This window comes from Callithrix jacchus, chromosome 1, assembly GCF_049354715.1.
Source record: "Callithrix jacchus isolate 240 chromosome 1, calJac240_pri, whole genome shotgun sequence".
NCBI lineage: Eukaryota > Metazoa > Chordata > Mammalia > Primates > Cebidae > Callithrix > Callithrix jacchus.
Window position 1 is genome coordinate 219,329,584 of NC_133502.1, and position 21,748 is coordinate 219,351,331.

The 21,748-nt window shown below is 44.3% G+C and overlaps 1 long non-coding RNA gene across 1 annotated transcript; it reads left to right on the forward strand.

The window, feature by feature from the left end:
* Positions 1-8,368: 8,368 nt before the first annotated feature.
* On the forward strand, positions 8,369-16,840 carry LOC128929308 (uncharacterized). The gene is made up of 3 exons (XR_008475600.2): positions 8,369-8,471; positions 9,875-10,255; positions 11,104-16,840. It is a non-coding gene; the product is annotated as an uncharacterized LOC128929308 (long non-coding RNA).
* Positions 16,841-21,748: the final 4,908 nt, after the last annotated feature.

The following is a 21,748-nucleotide window of genomic DNA, read 5'->3' on the forward strand; positions in this document are numbered from 1 at the left end:
CCATGTAGACCCAACCATGTTTCCCCTCTTATTAATATATTAACATGTATCAGATATGTTATTAACATCTGTTTTTTTTTGAAATGGTGTCTTGTTCGCCGAAGCTGGAGTGCAGTGGTGCGATCTCAGCTCACCGCAACCTCTGCCTCCCAGGTTCAAGCGAGTCTTCTGCCTCAGCCTCCCGAGTAGCTGGGATGACAGGCACCTGCCATCATGCCCAGCTAATTTTTTGTATTTTTAGTAGACAGGGTTTCACCATGTTTGCCAGGTTGGTCAGGAACCCCTGACCTCAGATGATCCTCCTGCCTTGGCCTCCCAAAATGCTGGGATTACAGGTGTGACCCATCATGCCTGGTCAACATCATTTGTCACAGTTAATGACTGGATATTACTATATTATTAAATAAGCTCACATTTTATTTGGTTTCCCTTTTTTCTGCCTTTTTCCGTCCCAGGATCCTATGTAGGATCCCACATGTCATTTAGTCACCATGTCAGGCCCTTCTTGGCTGTGAGAGTCTTCTCAGACTTTCCTTCTGAGGACCTGGAACAGTGTTAGGAGGATTGGTCAGGTATTGTGTAGAATCGTCCTCCATTGTGGTTTCCTTGGTGTTTTTCTCATAATTAGACTGGGGTTATGGGTCTGGGGGAAGCACATCAGATAAACGTAGTGTGTCCACAAAAAGAGTCAAAGTCTGTAAAATATTTGAAGAGATGTATTCTGAGCCAAATATGAGTGACCATGGCCTGTGACACAGCTCTCAGGAGACCCTGAGAATATGTGGCCAAGGTGGTTGGAGTGCAGCTTGGTTCTATACATTTTAGGGAGGTAGGAGACATCAATCAAATGTATTTAAGATATATACTGGTTCTGTCCAGAAAGGTGGGAGAACCCAGTGGGTTAGGGTGGGGTGGGGTGGGGCTTCTGGGTTATAGGTAGATTTTAACATTTTCTTATTGACAGTTGGTTGAAAGAGTTATTTTCAATAGAAAGGAGCATCTGGGTTATGATAAGGGGTTATGGAGAGCAAAGTTTTATCACGCAGATGAAGTCTCCAGGTAGCAGGCTTCGGAGAGAATAGATTGTACATGTTTTTTATGAGATTTAAGATTTGATAAACTAAATGCTGATTGGCTTTTCCTGAATTCTAAAAGGGAAGAGGGCATAATGAGGCATGTCTGACCACCCCTTTCCCATGAAGGCCTGAACCAGTCTTTCAGGTTAACTTTGGTGTCCCCTTGTGCATAGGAGGGAGTCCATACAGGTGGTTGGGGAAGGGCCTTTGAATTTTATTTTTGGTTTGCAAGTGCTCTTCTAGTCACGTCATGCTCTTTAGATGTGTCATCACCATTAATGTTAACTTTGATCACCTGGCCGAAAACACCTAGTGTTTTCAGGTTTCTCACTGTGAAGTTACTTTTTTCCCATGTCTATATTTATGTATGCTTTTGGAGGAAGTCACCATGGAGAGCCCACACTTAAGGAGTGGAGAGTTAGCCCCACCTCCTTGATGGCTGAGTGTCTGTATCAGGTATTTGGAATTCTTCTGTAGAGGAGATTTGTATTCAGCCCATTTGTGTATCTGTTTAATCACTTATTTATAGCGGTGTGGACACTCAGAGAGTTACTTGAGTCTTTTGGTTGTTATCCAGTTCTGCAGTATTTTGTTGCTCTTTGTTCATAGTCTGTGGCCATCGGGAGCTCTTTCCACTGGCTCCTTTGACATACTTTTATTTATTTATTTATAATTTCTTTCTGTTACTTCAAACGTATCCTGGCTCATGTATTGTTCTGTCCCAGTCCTAGATTCAGCCATTTTTTCAAAGAGCCCTGATTTCCTGTGTTAAAGAATGGTATTAAAAACTTACATCTGGCCACTAAATATGGTTATTGCACCGTGACCCTCACAGCTGACAGTGCAAAGAAATATATGTGTGTATTCTAACTTATATGTACCCACTTAATTCTAAAGGTTTCAGTGTGGAACCATATGTGTATATATTAAGCTAAATGTGAGTTTATCCTTATATATATATATTTGGATCCATTAGCACAGAGATCATTCTAGGCTTCCCTCATTTCTTAACTGTAACTTCTCAGTCTAACAGTGAGGAACCTGGCTCCCACTATTTGCCATTTATTTCATGCCTTGTTCCATTGGGAACAAGGAATTCATTTTTGATCCAGATTCCAGGTTGGGATTTAATGAGAAATATGTTTGGCCTCTGTCTGCAGTTCCTGGTACAGAGTTCCTAAAACTTTTATAATTTCCTGGACAATAGGGGTGCTAGGAACATCTTGTGTTCTAATATTTGGTCTTTGGCCCTGGTTCCTGATGCAGAGTTCCTAAATCCCTTGGAATCTGCTGAGTGATATAAATGTCTTCTATAAGGACCCTCTGTGGGTTCCTGGATGGTTTCAGGGTGGGGGATGGTCACCAAAAAGACCAAGCCATGATAAGAAGCTTGTGACTTTTAGCTTCACATGCAATCCTTTGAGGGTGTGAAGGGACTAGAGATTGAGTTAGTAATCAATCATATTAACATGAAGAAGTGTCCATAAAAGTTCCTAAAATATGGAATCGAAAAGTCCCAGATCAAGTCTGACAGATTTGATGTCTAGTGAGGGCTCATCCCTTACAGATAGTGTCTTCTAGCCATGTTCTGACATGGCAGAATGGGGGAAGAGTCTTTAGTAAGGGTGCCGGTTTCATTGATGAGGGCAGCACCCTCATGAGCCAATCACCTCTCAGTTACCTCTGAATCACATCCCTTTGGGGATCATGTTTTAACAAAATAATTTGGAGGGTATACACATGTTGAGACCACAGTAACTAGTAAACATAAGTAAGTGTTTCCCTGAGTTCCATAAGCCATTATAGCAAATTATCAAACCTGAGGAAAGGGTGTAGGAGTGCTAGTTTCTAGCCAAGTCATAGACAAATTTGGGTAAACTGGGGATTTACTACATTTGATTGGCACCTGAGGTCGGGGACAGTCTATTACTAAGCCCTTAACCTGTAGGGTCTGTATGAACTCCAGGTGATTAATGTCATGATTGAATTATAGGACACCGAATTGTTGTCCAGAGAGTTCAAAAATTGGTTGTTTTGGAAAACACCACCTATCCTAATCTGCTGTCAGAAGTGAAGTGTCGAGAGTATAGAGGAAAATCAGGGTTATTTTTCTTTTTACATATAGTGGGTTCAAAATTAACTATTACTCCTGTGGGAAATAACTTTATAAAATAGAGTTCACTGTGTATAGTACATTTTGCTTTTAGGCTATGAATTCTACTCATTTTCAAAATGACTTAGGTCAGTATCTTTGGCCCACCATTTGGAACATACATTGGTAATAATACAATTGGATTCTTGGTTGCACTCCATATTTTGTCCTTAGATACTTTTACAACCTAAATACTTTAATTTGTATAAATTGTGATTTGTTCTTTGTGCTTTAAAATTCTATGAGTTTTATCAAATGCATAGTGTCAGGTATCCACCACTCAAGGGTCATATAGAATACTTCACATCTCCACCCCAGACAGTCACTCATCTGATTATCATCTCTGTAGTTGTGCCTTTTCCAGAATGTCATATGAATTGAGTCATATAATATATAGCATCTGGATTCTGCCACCCTTCACTTAGCAATATACATGCCACATTCATTCATTTTCATGGATTGAAAGTTCATTCCTTTCTGTTGCTGAATGGTATCCCATTGCGTGGTTGTACTTGAAGTTGGTTATGCTAGCTTTTGTTTGAAAATAATTTTTCAAAGCAGCTGTCTAAACATATACAATTTAGGGGTGCATTTGTTGGATTGCAGTTAAGATTTGTTTATCTTTGGGAAAAACTGTCAAACTGTCTCCCAAAGTGGCTACATTCTACCAGTCATGAATGACAGTACCTCTTGTTCTTCAACCTCCAGTTGTTATTGTTGAACTATTTTTAGAGACCTGCAGTTCTACTAGATGTGCAGTGATATCTCAATCTTTCGTTTTTTCTTTTCTTTTTTGAGACGGAGTCTCACTTTCTTACCAGGCTGGAGTGTAGTGGCACCATCTTGGCTCACTGCAACCTCTGCCTCCTGGGTTCAATCGATTCTCCTGCCTCAGCCTCCCGAGTAGCAGGGACTACAGGCATGTGTCACCATGCCCAGTGAATTTTTGTATTTCTAGTAGACAAAGTTTCACCATTTTGGCCAGGATGTTTTCAGTCTCTTGATCTCGTGATCCACCCGCCTCGGCCTCCCAAAGAACTGGGATTACAGGCATGAGTCACCGCACCCAGCCATCTAGGGTTATATTAATTTGCAGTCTCCTAATGTGACATGATGTTGAGCATCCTTTTGTGTGATTATTTGCTATCTGCATATTTTTGGGTTTTTTTTTTGGAGACAGCGTCTTGCTCTGTCTTTCAGGCTGGAGTGCGATGGCTTCATCTTGGCTCACTGCAATCTCCGCCTTCCGTGTTCAAGCAATTCTTTTGTCTCAGCCTCCCAAGTAGCTGGGATTACAGGCGCCCACCACCATGCCTGGCTAATATTTTGTATTTTTAGTAGAGAGGGGGTTTCAGCATGTTGGCCAGGCTGATCTCAAACTTCTGATCTTAGGTGATCCACCTGCCTCAGCCTCCCAGAGTTCTGGCATTACAGGCATGCGCCACCATGCCCAGCATGCTATCTATATGTATATTTTCTTTGGCTGGGTGTCTGTTCTGATATTCACCCAGTTTTAATTGGGATTTTAGTATTTTTTCTTTTTTTTGGAGACGGAGTCTTGCTCTGTCACCCAGGCTGGAGTGCAGTGGCACAATTTTGGCTCATTACAATGTCTGCCTCCTTGGTTCAAGCAATTCTCCCACCTCAGCCTCCCGAGTAGCTGGGATTACAGTTGCGTGCCCCCACACCTGGCTAATTTTTTGTATTTTAGAAGAGACGGGGTTTTACCGTGTTGCCTAGGCTGGTTTTGAATTCATGACCTTGTGATGATCTGCTCACCCTGGCCTCCTAAAGTGCTGGGACTACACGTGTGAGCCACTGTGCCTGGCCAGTTTAAAATTCTTACTGATCCTTTGAAGAGTTATTTGTGTATTTTTAATACAGTTTTTAAAAATCACATATGTATTTTGTAAATACCTTCCCACAGTCTGTCTTGTCTTTTTGTTCTGTGAATAGGATTTTTCACAGTAGAAAATTGAGTTTTATAGTCTGTTATGAATATTTCATGAATTGGCGTTTGATGTCGTGTATTAAAACTCAACACCAAACCCAATGTCACATAGATTTTATTTTTGATTTCTTCTAGTTTTGCATTTTCAATTACAGTCTCTGGACTATTTTGAATAGGTTTTTGTGTGTTACTTTGTGTGTACATTTCATTCTATATGTCTTCCAAGTAATCTCTCCATCACCATTTTTGGGAGGGATATGGTTATAGTGGGCTTCATTTCAGTTGGAATTTCCAAAATTACGACATTGAGTAAACTGAATATTGAATTTTATAGGTATTTCAGGACAACTAGGAGGGGGCGCATGTCCGCGGAAAAACAGTTGAGTAACAGCATCTGTGCTGAGCCCTGGCGCCACCATAGGGCCCACGTACCCACTCCTGAGTAACTTCCCTCTGAGGTGCCAGGAGTAGCAAGGAGCTTTATCTTCCTCAGGGCGGCATGAAGGTTGTGTCAACTTGGTGTTGTTCATTGGTGAGTAAAAAACTTCCCGTCCACAGCCCTGAGTGCAGAGGAGTCTTTAGAGAGTACTCAGCAGAGGAAGGAATTCAGCTCTAAAAATGAAACCCTCAAATCCCACTGTTTTGACTACACTCTGATATTGTCAGTTTCCAAGACACAGTGGCTGCTAATATACATTCTCACAGTGGCCTCTAATATAGAAATCACACCATGCCCTAACACCAATATAATGTTCACACCATGCCCTAACACTAACCTAATATCCACACCATGCTGTAACACCAATATATCCATACAGCAGCCTCTAATACTAGTAAATATAATAATATCTACAAGTGGACTCTGTTGATATTGAGACTTTTATAAGGATTTCGCAGCTTTGGTTTAACTATAGCCTCTATAATGGATTTTGATGAGGTCTCTGCTTTCCTGGCATGGTATTGATATGGTTGTTTTAAAAAGTAATTTACTGCCGGGTGCGGTGGCTCAAGCCTGTGATCCCAGCACTTTGGGAGGCCGAGGTGGGTGGATCACGAGGTCAACAGATCGAGACCATCCTGGTCAACAAGGTGAAACCCCGTCTCTACTAAAAATACAACAAATTAGCTGGGCATGGTGGCGCGTGCCTGTAATCCCAGCTACTTGGGAGGCTGACGCAGGAGAATTGCCTGAACCCAGGAGGCGGAGGTTGCAGTGAGCCGAGATCGCGCCATTGCACTCCAGCCTGGGTAACAAGAGCGAAACTCCGTCTCAATTAAAAAAAAAAAAAAAGTAATTTACTTTCCAGTAATGTCATCCTTCTAGGAATCTTCCAGTAGCATTACAAAGTATAACCTGTTTCTTCTCTTAGATTCTGCAGCAGTTGTTGCTGTACCAGATTTACAGTGTCCCACAAAATACTTCAGTGTATTTTACCCAAAGTTCACTCTCCCAGGTAACCACCACATAACCCCGAGACCAGGAAATCCGCATGGTTCCTACATGATAATTCAGTCTACAAACTCATTTCACTTTTACCTTCTGCACCACCTGGGAGTATGATGTGTTTCTTCATTGTTCAGATCCAGTTTACTTTTCCTGGCACCGTTGCCCAGACTTTCCTGCATATTTGTCACCTGGACACATTTAAAGAGCATCCAAGTTATTGTTTGATCACCTGTCATCAGTACTTTGGGGTATATGCCTAGGAATGGAATTATTGAGTCATATGGCACAATCTATTTGTAACTGTTTGAAGAAACACCAGATGATTTTACACATAGGCTGCACCATTTAATATTGTCACAAGCAGTGTTTGAGGGCTCAAGTTTCTGCACGTCTTTGTCAACTCCTCTTTTTTAATGTATAACTATTCTAGTGTGAAATTATTTGTATTTTTAGTAGAGATGAGGTTTCACCATGTTAGCCAAGCCGGTATTGAACTCCTGACCTCAGGCAATCCTCCTGCAGTGTCCTCCAAAGGTCTGGGATTACAGGGGTGAGCCACTGCACTTCACCTAAAGGTTACTTATTATCCTGCAAAGTTTAGGCTGGGTGTGGTGGCTCCTGCCTGTAATCCCAGCATGTTGGGAGGCAGAGGTGGGTGGATCACCTGAGGTTAGGAGTTCAAGACCACCCTGACCAGTATGGCAAAACCCCGTCTCTACTAAAAATACAAAAATTAGCCAGGCATGGTGGTGTATGTCTGTAGTCCCACTTGGTCAGGATGCAGAGACAGGAGAATTGCTTGGACCCAGGAACTGGAGGTTGCAATAAGATTGTGCCACTGCACTCCAACCTGGGCACAGAGTGAGACTCTAAAAAAAGATTATCCTGAAAAAATTGAAAAGGAAAGAAATCAGCAGCTTCTAAACTATTTTTTAACATGACTCATAATAAATAAATTCTATATTACATATATATGTTCTATATTTCTGAATAAAAGACTTAACAAAGTCATATTTACAACACACAATACACATTTTTAATTCTTCATTTGTTTTGAATGCTCTTTGCAATCTACAAAAAGTCCAGTATTAATAATTAAATTACTCACTAAATTGAGCATTATCTTGTCATTTAAAATGATAATCTTAAAAATGATTTGTTGTTTTTGAGCTAGAAATATTTTAATGACATACTATTTAAGAGAAAAACACTGGCTATGAAAGAATACACACGGTTTACTATTTTTTGAGAGTCTCGCTTCGTCGCTCAGGCTGAAGTGCAGTGTTGTGATCTCAGCTCACTGCCACCTTTGCCTCCCTGGGTTCAAGTGATTCTCCTGCCACAGCCTCCTGAGCGCCTGGCATTACAGGTGCGCAGCACCACGCCTGGATAACTTTCCTATTTTCCAGTAGAGACAGGATTTCACCATATGGGCCAGACCGAGCTCGCCTCCTTGCCCTTCCCCCAGCCTCGCCTCCGTTTCTACACCCTCTCCTCCCGTCCCCTGGGTAGCGGCGGTCGCACTGAGCAGGTCCCACTCCTGGCCGCTTCTCCCTATGCTCCCCATGCTTCTCGGGACTACAGAGGCAGTGCCGCCTTCCAGACCGCGCACGCGCCCCGCCACGTCGTCCTCAATTCTCCACGGTCCTTCCTGAGATTGGCAGGTTCTGCACCAATCACGGCCCTCACTGGAACTCCGCCCGCCCCCCCGTCTCCATGGCAACGCCCTGCGGGAAGGGGCCGCCTCCTCTGCTGCTTCCTAGACCGCAAATGGCGAAAGGCTTGGCCCCTGCTTTCCGGGAGATGCAGTCTGCAGGGTCCTTGTGTGCAGGTGCGCGCGGCGCGGTGAGTTCCTGTGTGATCCTCGGGGAAGGGCGGGCCCTGAACGTCTCCATGGCAACCCGGGGACCCGACATCACCTGAGCAACCCAGAGATGCGGCCGGCGTGCAAGGGGCATGTGGGATGAGGAGGTGGGGAGGGATACTGGGACAGAGATGCCGATTGACAGAAACAGCGAGGAAAAACAGAAACAGAGAGACCAGAGAGTCAAGGGCAAGGAGAAACGAAGGACAGGAGGGGGAGAGAGACAGAGAGAGAGATAGAGAGAGAGAGAGAGAGAGAGAGAGAAAGAGAAAGAGAGAGAGAGACATGGGAGAGAGAGAGAGAGAGAGAGAGAGAGAGAGAGAGAGAAAGAGAAAGAGAGAGAGAGACATGGGAGAGAGAGAGAGAGAGAGAGAGAGAGAGAGAGACAGAGAGAGAGAGAAAGAGAGAGAGAGAGAGAGAGACAGGAGAGAGAGAGAGACAGACAGACAGGAGACAGAGAGAGAGAGAGAGGAGACAGAGAGAGAGAGAGAGACAGGAGACAGAGAGAGAGAGACAGAGAGAGAGAGAGAGAAAGAGAGAGAGACAGGAGAGAGAGAGAGACAGACAGACAGGAGACAGAGAGAGAGAGAGAGAGAGAAAGAGAGAGAGAGAGACAGGAGAGAGAGACACAGACAGGAGACAGAGAGAGAGGAGACAGAGAGAGAGAGACAGACAGGAGACAGACAGAGAGACAGGAGACAGACAGAGAGAGAGAGAGAGATAGGAGACAGACAGAGAGAGAGACAGAGAGAGAGAGAGAGAGAGATAGACAGACAGATAGGAGACAGACAGAGAGAGACCCACAGACTGGGAGGGCCAGACACTCGACACGGGCAGAGACAGTGAAAATAAGTGAACAAATGGAGAGATACGGGCCCAAGTTATAAGAGGGCTGAGTGGATCAGAGGATCCTGGGGAAACAGGTGTCAGAACAGTTAGCGAGAGAGAGGCAGATCAGAAAGGGATGCAGATGAAAGAGACACAAAGAGGGAAACGCAGAATGGGTTCACAGAGACAAGAAGTGCAGATATCCAGACTCAAGAGGCAGACAGGAAGGGAGAGGGACAGAGGCAAGAAGGGAGAAAAGGGACAGAAATCAGAGATTCAGTGAGATGGACTGACAGATTTCAAAGACTTAGAGAAAGACGACAGTGCAAAGAGACAGGGAAAGTCAGAGGTAGAACTGCTAGAAAAACTTACGAAAGTGTTAGGAAAACCTAGGAGTCCAGATGTTGTCCAGTTAGACGCCACCTTGTGCAGGCTGATAGGTTGCAATGCTTTCTGCCCAGTGTATCACCTTGTAGCTCACGGCTTACTAAGCAGTTTTGTATCTGACTTTGTGTTTTTATTTCAGTGTTTATTCCTTTTTTTTTTTTTTTGGCAGAGTCTCACACTGTCCCCCAGGCTGGAGTGCAGTGGTGCAATCCTGGCTCACTGCAACCTCTGCTTCCTGGGTTCAAGCGATTCTCCTGCCTCAGCCTCCTGAGTAGCTGGGACTACAGGATATTCACCACCATGCCCAGCTAATTTTTGTACTTTTAGTAGAGTTGGAGTTTCACCAAGTTGGCCAGGATGGTCTTGATCTCTTGACTTCGTGATCCACCTGCCTCAGCCTCCCAAAGTGCTGGGATTACAGGCGTGAGCCACTGTGCCCAGCCTGATTTTTGTATTTTTAGTAGAGACAGGGTTTCACTACTGGTCAGGCTCATCTCAAACTCCTGACCTCATGATCCACCTGCCTCAGCCTCCGGTGTTGGGATTACAGGTGAGTCACCTGGCCCTGCCCCTCTGTGTCCTTTCATAAGTACCTCTGTGATTATAATTAGGGGCCACTGGAATAACTCAGGATACTCTCCATATCTCGAGATTAATTTACAAAGTTCCTTTGCCATATATGGTGATTTACTCATAGTTTCCTGAGATTATGATATGTTTAGGTGACCTTCCCACACTGACATTTGCTATCTCCAAGTGAGAAGCGTGGAGATGGGTAGTTCACCTCATCTTGCCTGGGAGGCAGGTCAGGACCTTTTGATTCTCTTGGCTCCCTCTGTGGTTTTAAGAGATTACTGTGGAACCCTAAGGAGTAAAAAGAAAATGGAAAAATGGGTTTGGCTGGCAGGAACAGAAATGGATGCACAGGAGCAAATATTCAGAGAAATGGGGTCAGCTGCAAATGGCTCACCTGCACCCAAGCGTCATGTCTGCAAGCATTGAGCCCAAGCAGCACGACCGTGTGAAACTTCCCTCAGGCCCCTGCCTCTTGGCAGACAGCCTTCCCTCTCTGTATTGCCTGCTGCTCCCTGGCAATGTTATCTCCCCCTTTTCTCTAATAAAGCTGCCTTTCTAAACTGATTACTGTCTTGGTAAATTCTTTTGGCAGTCACTGATCACGATGTTTTGGTGGCCCACATGGGGACTCTCCCTACGGGGGACACTTTCCCTCTCCATTCCTACTCAGGACCCTCGGTGGACAGTCTGAAAGTGTGTGGAGACAACTGAAGGTTTCTGGCCAGGACTACACTCTGGTCAAACTGAAAGGTGTCCATTCAGAGGTATCTAACCACCACTGCTTGCTCTGGTGAGGGACCTAAGTTTTCTTTCCTTTTTCAGCCTTCCAGCAGCCAGCTTCCAGTGCCCTTCTGGTGACTGATGATGTCTGGCAAGGCTGCTGCTCCCTGGTGTTGCCTGAAGGTCAACAGAGCTGGCTGCCTTGCCTGGAAGGGAGAGACTCCTCTATCCTTCTCTGGTCAAGAGTTCCAGAACTCTACATGTGGTGCAGTTAGCAATGGCAGCTCATCTAGGGTGAAACCACATACGTTTCGAGTGACTTAGACCTTCTCACTCTAAATTCTCCGCTGAAGAGCCAGCCATCCTGCTGCTCCAGATGTTTTCATCCAGGTGATCCCAAACAGCATCAGAACAGCCAATCTTCCCTCAACCTCTTCCCCTGAGACCTTGGGCCAAGCACTCAGCGTAACTTGTGTCTGGACTGACATGGGACTGTCACCCCAGTGGTCATCCCAGGGTAAGGCACCCTAGCTCTGGGAGGCTTTTTCTAACAGGCAGGATGCCCCTTTAGAAAAGTGCACCTCAGGGTCCTTCAGCAGATGTGAGTGGAGCAGTTTTCCTTGGTAGGATGCCCCAAGTGGCAATTGGTTCAACTAGCCCCAAGCGGCTTGGTTTCCCAGTCACACAGTTCCCAAGTCCCTCAGACTTGCCTCTGGGTTGCATTCTAAAACACTGGAGATCTGGGCACGGTGACCCATGTCTGTAATCCCAGCACTTTGGGAGGCCGAGGTGGGTGGATCACAAGGTCAGCAGATTGAGACCATCCTGGCTAACACAGTGAAACCCTGTCTTTACTAAAACAAACAAACAAAAAGAATTGGCCAGGTGTGGTGGCACACACCTGTAGTCTCAGCTATTTTGGAGGGCGAGGCAGGAAAATTGCTTGCACCTGGGAGGTGGAGGTTGCAGTGAGCCAAGATCATGCCACTGCACTCCAGCCTGGGTGACAGACGTGAGACTCTGTCTATAAAATAAAGTAAAATAAAATAAAAAACATTGGAACAAATTTGGCCTCCGAAATCTCAAAAAGAAATACTTATTTTTTTAAGCAATGTGGCTTGCCTGCTTTACAAACTTCTGGGCCAGAAATTCTTGTCTCTGAACAAGACCCTTGCTTCCGATACTATGTTACAGCTTGGCCTTTTCTGTCACAACTCCTATAAATGGTCTGAAGTTCTTTTTTTTTAGACACTCTATCACCCAGAATAGAGTGCAGGGGCACAATCTCAGCTCACTGCAACCTCTGCCTCCTGGGTTCAGTCGATTCTCCTACCTTAGCTTCCTGAGTAGCTGGGATTAGAGGCGCACAACACTACACCCAGCTAATTTTTGTATTTTTAGTAGAGATAGGGTTTCACAATGTTGGCCAGGCTGGTCTTGAACTGCTGACCACATGATCCGCCCACCTCAGCCTCCCGGGGTGCTGGGATTACAGGTGTGAGCCACCTCACCTGGCCCTGAAGTTCTTTATGTCCAGGATTTTATGACTGTCTCTCTGGATCCCAGTCTCTGCCAAACCTATCCACTGTGCTTGGCTGAATTCTCTAGCACCACTGACTCTTCTGACAATAACACTTCCTCTACCCTTTCTGCTTTCCCCAGGCAGCTGGACTGGTTGAGGCCACCCTGCACATATCACCTTCATGTTCAACTGTCCCTCCTCCATGTGTTCCTTGTCCCTCACCTCCTTGTCATCTCAACCTTGGATGTCATTTTCCAGTTCCACCTCCTTTGCAGGGACTCTTGTCCCCTTCACATACTAGGTTGGGGGCCACTTATGATCCCTCTTTAGGTCCAGACAAGGTTCTTCTGCTCTGAGAAATGGCAAAGGTGGATCTAGGAACCATCAGAGTCCATTTTTCCTTTTTCAGTGTCTGCCCTCTCTCGGATAGAAGCTAAGCTTTTGTCTCCTTTAGCCAAGACCTGTCCCATTTCATAAGACAACTGAAAGGACTAAATATTTTATTTAATATCACTGGCAGGATATTTATATGATCTGTGCCACCTCTTGTGCTCATGAGGAAAAGTCCTGCCTTTGGTCTCTAGCTCGATGATAGGCAGATGAGGTTCATGCCTGGAACCCTCAGGAGTCTGGCCTGGGGAGAACGGGAGTTCCTAATGCTGATCCTAGATGGGGCTACTGAGAGGGAAACACTAGCAGGGAATGCCATCATCATGTGATTACTTGTTTAACTGAAGGCATGAAGAAGGCTGTCATAAAACCAGTCACCTATGCCAAGCTAACAGAGGTAATTCAGGAGCCAAATGAAAACCCAGCTCTATTTTACTGCAGGTTGGCCGAAGCTGTGAGAAAACGTACTAATATGGACCCCGAGAGCTGAGAAGTCCTCGGTATTTTGACTGTTCATTTTATTAGCCGGGCTAATAAATTGCAGGGTGAATGAGACAGAAAAGACCAAGAAAGAGATAAGTGGCAGGTTCACGACACGGCTGCTGCCATTTCAAATTCTCTGCCCATCCCAAGGGCCCCAGGTCAGCCATCAGGATGGAGCCTAACAGCCACTAAGGAACCCACTATCTGCTGTCACTATAATCAGCAGGGCAAATCAGCTGGAAATGCCCAAAGCTTCCCCAATCATACTCTGGTCCTTAGTGACCCTGTCCTCACCGCAAACAAGCAGGACATTGGAAACAGGACTGCCCCTCTCTCCTTTGTGTGGAGGGTCATCACACAACCAGCAACCCCAGTTTGTGAGCCAGTTTGTGAGAATGGAAACCACAAATGCCCCCAACTGTATTCTTTGACTATGAGAAACTTATGAAACTCAGGAGGCAGAAAAAAAATGACTAATGGGGTCCAGAAGCCATCCAGGCCATCCAGTAACCCTAACTCTGGCAGGAAATAAGATTGAGTTTTTAATTTACACAGGAACTACTTATCCAGCCCTAAGTAGTTTTTTTGGTCCTACCTTTTGGTCTTCAATCTTCCTCACCAGCATATATGCCAGGCCAGGTCAGGCCAGAGCAGGGATGCTTCACCTCCCCCCAACTATTTTTTTTGAGGTAGAGTCCTGCTCTTTTGCCCAGGCTGGAGTGCAGTGGTGCAATGTCAGCTCACTGCAACCTCTGCCTCCTGGGTTCAAATGATTCTCCTGCCTCAGCCTCGTGAGTAGCTGGGACTGCAGTCACCCAGCTAATTTCTGTGTTTTTAGTAGAAATGGGTTTTCCCATGTTGGCCAGGCTGGTCTCAAACTCCTAACCTCAGGTGATTTACTGGCCTCAGCCTTCCAATGTTAGGATTACAGGTGCGAGCCACTGTGCCCGACCTCCAGCTTGTTTTAAGAATCCAGTAACATCACGATGTTTAACAATTGGCTTAGATATTCAGAAGCAGCGGATGTAAACTTTTAATGAATTTTGTGCATAAATAAATTATATCAAAGTAAGCGAATTCCATGAAGCTGAGAATGATGTCTTCTGGCTTTGCTACCTGGTAACTCCTTTAGTGCACTGTGCCCCCTACCAAGCATCATAGGGAGCAGGGACAAAGGAGGTGGGTGGGAGCACAGGGACACAGGCATGGTGACGTCCATCCCTGCCTTGCCCCCATCCTGTCCACCCCTTTCTATAATACAATCATTTGATAATGGTTTCCCATGTGTAAAATATTTGCCTGGTTCAGTCACAGAGAGACACTTGATGTTCAAATTAACTGAGGAAGAAGCTATTCACATGCCAAGTAGAAACTTCAAAAAAATTCCTGAATTAGCTGTGTTCTTGAAGTAAAACCAACTTAAAAGATTGAGTGTGTATCCAAGCAAGCCTGCTTGGCTTCTTGGCTTTCTGTGCTCCCCATTTCTTCCTCCTTTCAGAGCATGGATTCTATTTTCAAACCTGGGAAAAGAGGTCCTCAAGGTGGGAGGTGAAGACAGGAGGATAAAAAATCAGGAGTTCAAGACCAGCCTTGTCAATATAGTGAGATCTTGTCTCTAGAAAAAAAAAAAATTAATCGGCTGATTCTGGCGGTGCCTGCCTGTGGTCCCAACTCCTCAGGATGCTGAGGCATCACTTGAGCCCAGGAATTGGAAGCTGCAGTGAGCTGTAATCATGCCACTGCACTCCAGCCTGTGTGGCAGAGCAAGACCCTGTCTAAAAACAACAAAAAGGCAGGCTCAGTGGCTCACACCTGTAATCCCAGCACTTTGGGAGGCTGAGGCAGGAAGATCTCTTGAGGCCAGGAGTTTGAGACCAGCCTGGGAAACATAGTGTGACCGTGTCTTAGATTAAAAAAAAAAAAGGCTGGACACAGTGGCTCAGTCATGTCATCCCAACACTTTGGGAGGCCAAGACAGGCAGATCACAAGGTCAGCAGTTAAAGATCAGCCTGGTCAACATGGCGAAATGCTGTCTCTACTAAAAATACAAAAATTAGCTAAACACGGTGACACATGCCTGTAATCTTTGCTACTCAGGAGGCTGAGACAGGAGAATTGCTTGAACTGGGACCTGGGAAGCAGATAACGTAGTGAGCAGAGATCGCACCACTGCACTCCAGCCTGGGCTACTGAGAGAGATTCTGCCTCAAAAAAAAAAAAAAATGTTTGGGAACTTCCACTTCCACAATGTAGACATCCGGTGCTGGGGACTATTTCGCATCATAACCAAGACACGTGGCCGGAGAGTCTGTGATGATTATTTGTGTTTGTGCAAACTCAAGAGGAGACAAGCTCCTGGACCAAGAGGCACTCTGTAACTGTATGGAGCAGACACATGAGGAGAGACAGGTTATTGCCTCCTGCACTAAAGGAATGAACCAAGATGTTGATTTTGAAGAGCCAACACTTTCCCAAGAAGCCTCCACAGTGTGACCTCACAGGGCCTCCACCAGCACTGAGTCAGAATTAAGGCCTCCAAGGCAGGGCCATATTCTCGCAGAGGCCCTCCTCAAAACTTGGCCTCAAGTGATCAAAAGATGTTGATTTGGCAGCTCCTCACCAGACGTCCTGCTCCCACTCTTGCTTTTCCATACCCAGTCTCTTCATAAGCAGCTGGAATTTTTTGGTGTTTCTGTTTTGTTGTGTTTTTCTTTGTGAGAGAGTCTCTCTGTCACCCAGGCTGAAGTGCAGTGGTATGATCTCTGCTTACTGCAACCTCCACCTTATGGGTTAAAGCAATTCTCATGCCTTAGCCTCCCAAGTAGCTGGGATTACAGGCACCTGCTACCATGCCTAGATAATTTTTTAGTAGAGAAAGGTTTCACCATGCTGGCCAGGCTGGTTTTGAACTGTTGACCTCAGGCAATTCACCTGCCTTGGCCTCCCAAAGTGCTGGGATTACAGGCATAAGCCACCATGCCAGGCCTCTTTTAGTTATTTTAAACTATACACTAAATTACTGTTTACCATTGTCACTCTGTTTTACTATCAACTACTGCATCTTATTCTTTCCAACTGTATTTTTGTACCCATTAATTATTCCTGTGCACTCCCTCCAGCCCACCACCCTCCCCAGCCTACGGTAACCATCATTCTACCTCTATCTCCATGAGTTCAATTGTTTTTATTTTTAGCACCCACAAACGACTGGGAGCCTGCAAAATTTGTCTTTCTGCATCTGGCTTATTTTAGTTAACAAAGTGATCTCCAGTTCTACACTTGTTGTTGCAAATAACAGATTCTATTCTTTTTAATGGCTGAATAATATTCCATTGTGAGTATGTACCACATTTTCTTTATCCATTCACCTGTTGAGGGACACTTAGATTGCTTCCAAATCTTGGCTATTGTGAATAGTATTGCAATAAATATAGAGATGTAGATATTTCTTTGATATGCTGATTTTCTTTCTTTTGGGTTCATACCCAGCAGTAGGATTCCAATGCCATATAAAAGCTCTCTTTTTAGTTCTTCGGGACCCTCCAAACCATTCTCCACTGTGGCGGCACTAATCTACATTCCCACCAACAGTGTACTAGGGTTCCCTTTTCTTCACACTCTAGCATCTGTTGTTGCCTGTCTTTTAACTGGGGGGGGGGGATGATAGCTCATTGTAGTTTTAATTGGCATTTCTCTGATGATCAATGATGTTGAGGACCTTTTCATATACCCACTTGCCATTTATAGATCTTCTTTTGATAAATGTCTATTCTGATCATTTGCACATTTTAAATCAGATTATGAGAGCTTTTTTCCTATTTATTTTTCCCCTGAGCTTGTAATATACTCTGGTTTTTAATCCCTCATCAGATGGATTCAGGATTTTGTCTTTATTTTACACCCAATTCTAAACCATTAAATGCTGTCAAGTGGAGAAGTGACCTAATATTTATATTGGAAGATGACTTTGTGTGTTTGCTATCTATTGCTGTGTAACAGACCAGCCTGGCATGGTGGCTCACACCTGTAATCCCAGCACTTTGGGAAGCTGAGGCAGGTGGATCACAAGGTCAGGAGTTTGAGACCAGCCTGGCCAACATTATGAACCCTGTCTTTACTAAAAATACAAAACTTAGCCAGGTGTGGAAATGCATACCTGTAATCCTAGCTACTCAGGAGGCTGAGACAGCAGAATCACTTGAACTCCAGAGGCAGAGGTTTCAGTGAGCTGAGATCGTGCCACTGCACTCCAGCTCAGGGGACAAAGTGAGAAAGTGAGACTCTGTCTCAGAAAACAAACAAACAAGAAAAAAAACCCACCCAACGCATAAAGTTACAATGATGTTTATTAGTCTTCTCACACGTCTGGAGGCTGACTAGACTAACTTAGGCAGTTCTGGCTCAGGATGTAGTTGCCTTCAAACAGTATGGAGTTAGAAGTGTCAAAGGTTTCCTTGCTCAAATATCTCCTGGTTAATGTGCGCTGTCAGCCAGGGCTTAGCTGGGGCTACCTGGTGGAATACCCACACATAACCTCCCTGCATGGCCTGGGCTTTCTCACAAAATGGTGAATGGGATCTAAGTGCACACCTCCCAGGAAGGACAGCCAAGTGGAAACAGTATCATCTTTTAAGACCTAACTTTGGCAGGTCATGAGCAGCACCTCTACTTTATTTTACTTAACAGAAGCAGTGGTCTAAGCTCATTTTCAAGGGAAGAGAAACTGAATTCTATCTCTCCATGACAAGTGCAAAAAAATATGCAGACAACTATTAACAATAGTGAAGAGATGAAATCAACCTAAGTTTCCTGCCATCAATAGAGAAAAGAATAAAAAAAATGTGGCCGGGTGTGGTGGCTCACGCGTGTAATCCTAGCAATTTGGAAGGTTAAGGGGGGTGCATCACCTGTGGTCAGGAGTTTGAGACCAGACTGGCAAACATGGTGAAACCTCTCTCTAACAAAACACCTGGGATTGCAGGTGTGTTGTGGTGCACACCTGCAATCCCAGCTACTTTGGGAGACTGAGGCAGGAGAATGACTTGAACTTGGGAGGTAAGGGTTGCAGTGAGCTGAGATTGCACCACTGCACTCCAGGCTGGGTGACAGAGACTCCATCTCAAAAAATAAAAGTGAATCAGAGAATGAAATAACTACATTAAAGCAACTGAAAAAATTATGGAAATTAGAGAGAGTAGTCTAACACTGGGTTGTCAATAGGTGGCCCTGAGTGAGAGAACCTTAAAAAAAAAAAACAAGCCTGAGCATGGTGGCTCACACCTATAATCCCAGTGCTTTAGCAGGCTAACTGGGAGAATAGCATGAGGCCAGGAGTTCCGGAAAGCTTAGGCAACACAGAAAAACCCCATCTCTAGAAAAGTAACAAAAATTAGCCAGGTGTGGTGGTGCACGCCTGTAGTCAGAGCTACGACGGAGGCTGAGGCAGGAAGATTTTTTAAGCCCAGGTGTTTAAGGCTGCACTGAGTTATGATTACACCACTTTGTTCTAGAACCTGGGTGACAGAGCAAGGCATTGTCTTGAAAGAAAGAAAGAAATGTAAGAATAAAGGGAGTAAAAGAAGGAGGAAGGGAGGGAGGGAGGGAAGGAAGGAAGAAAGAAAAGAAAGGGAGGGAGGAAGGAGAGAAGGAATGGAGGGAGGGAGAAAAGAAGGGAGCGAGGGAGAGGAGAGAGAGTGAAAAAGAAAGAAGGAAATGAAGGAATGCAGAGATAGAGAAGTACATAATCAGTGGTCAAAAGGCACACCATATATCTGGAAAAACTAATACAGAATGACCTAGAGCCAACCCTGTCTAAGCTACTGAACTTCAATGATAAAGAAAGTACTCCACTGGCCTGTTGGCAGGAAAATATAACACACATGTGAGAAGAACCTCCAGCCAGCCTCAGACCTTCCCATAGCCCCAGCCAGAACCAGATGACGATAGAGTCAGAACTTAAAGAACTAAAGAAAAATGAATCAAGAATATTCTCTCAAGAGAGATGTCATCCAAGTATACAAGCACTAAACAGAAACTATCAAACCAATTTGAAAAATACAGCAGCTGTGGGTGAAGATAGAAACCGCAGATTAAAAAGAATCACGACACATTTATCTTTTTCATAATTTTAATGAATGTTGAATGAAAAGGTATCACTTGCACATAGGCATTTATCTGAAGTTCAGAAATTCTCCCACCTTTAGTTTCTGCAGCTTCTGTTGTATCGGGAAAATGAAACATATATATTTAAACTAAACACAAACAAAATATGTAGTTATTTTTTATCAATCAATCTATTCATCTAACTCCCTATTTGTACAAAAAGAGTTTTGAATTAATTATCACCTTTTTTTGTGAGTCAGTCTCACTCTGTTACCCAGGCTGGAGTGGAATGGTACCATCTCGGCTCACTGCAACCTCTGCCTCCCGGGCTCAGGTGGTTTTTGTCCCTCAGCCTCTCGAGTAGTTGGGGTTACAGGCACCCACCACGATGCCTGGATAACTTTGGAATTTTTAGTAGAGAGAGTGTTTCACCATGTTGGCCAGGCTGGTCTCAAACTCCCAACTTCAAGTGATCCACCCACCTCGGCCTCCCAAACTGCTGAGATTGCAGGCATGAGATATAGCACCCAGCCATATCACCTAATGTTGAGTTATTTTTTGGTAATTGAAAAGTTCATGATTTGCTACTTCTCTCTCTCTCTCTCTCAACAGGGTCTTACTCTGTTTCCCAGGCTGAAACCTCAAACTCCTGGGTTCTAGTGATCCACTGCCTCAGCCTCCTGAGTAGCTGGGACTGCAGGTGCTCATTACCATAACTGGTTTATAATTTTTTATAGAGACGGAATCTTGTTATGTTGCTCATGCTTGTCTTGAACTCCTGAGTTCAAGTGATCTGCCCACCTCAGCCTCCCAAATTGTTGGAATTACAGGCATGAGCCACCATGCCCAGCCTCTTTGTACTTTTCTATAGGACTTAAATTTCTTTATAATAATTACAAATAATTTTTAAAAAAGCCATCATTATTCTAAGCTTTTCAAAATTAAGCAGTAATTAAGAATGAGCTACAGAAAGTAGTATTTATTCAGCACCTATTATATAGTAGATATTTTGCATATAGTGGACCACCTAATTGACATATCAAGGCAGGAATTATAATCTTTATTTTCTGGGAGAGAAAATTGACACAATTATTTCTTAACTCTAGAGTTACACAGCTGCTGCCAAAACAAGTGCCCATCCGAACAGCCTCCACCTTCTGCTTTTATCAAATTCAACCCCCTACTTCTACCTACACATCTGTGTACAAGAATGTATGCATGCACGCATGCGTGCACACGCACACGTGCACGCATGTACACACACACGTGCATGCACGTACACACACGTGCACGCACGTACACACACACGTGCACGCACGTATACACACACGTGCACGCACGTACACACACACACAAACACACACACACTCCTGCAATATTTCATCTGCCTAGGCCAGGAAATTGTCATGACAAACCAAATGCAGTAACTATTTCCTTACAAAAGCTGTTATTCAATATCGCTAGGATTTGGGAAACAGTTTCTGATTCCACAGTGATGAGGGTCACAATGAGGTTTCAAGAGAAGAATTACAAAGCATCCTAATGAATGCAAAAGGGTATGATGTTCAGATACATCAAGCCCTTTGAGATGCTCCACTGGAAGGTCGAGCTGCCAAGTACAATTGACTAATGGTCATCTTGGTCCATGGTCATTAATAATGATACTTTGTACTTCTTTCCTATTTGTGCTAAGGGTCATTTCAAAAGCTGGAAGAAGCGTATCAATTTCTGGGTATGCAAATATCTCACAATGTTTATGGTGGGTGTATGTGCATGCTATGAAAAGATATACACACAAATATTCGCATATAAATATATACACACATATCTACATGTGTTTATAGTACACTAAAAGGTAAATCCTTAATGATCCATAAAGAGAAAATGGCAGACCAGGTGTAGTGCCTCACACTTGCAATCCCAGCACAGTGGGAGGTTGAGTGGGGAGGATCAGTTGAGCCCAAGAGTTTGAAGCTGGGTGAGACCCTGTGTCTACACAAATATAAAAATTAGATGGGCATGGCAGCTCTCCCATCTACTCAGAAGGCCAAGGTGGGAGGATCACTTAAGCCAGGAAGGCAGGAGTTGCAGTGAGCCGAGATCACACCACTGCACTTCAGCCTGAATGACAAAGCAGTAACTTGTCTCAAAAAAGAAAGAAAAAAATTGATATCCCAGAAAACATTAAAATATCTATATATTCACAAATGTATATAACCATAGCATATTAATCAAAAAGTAAATTATTA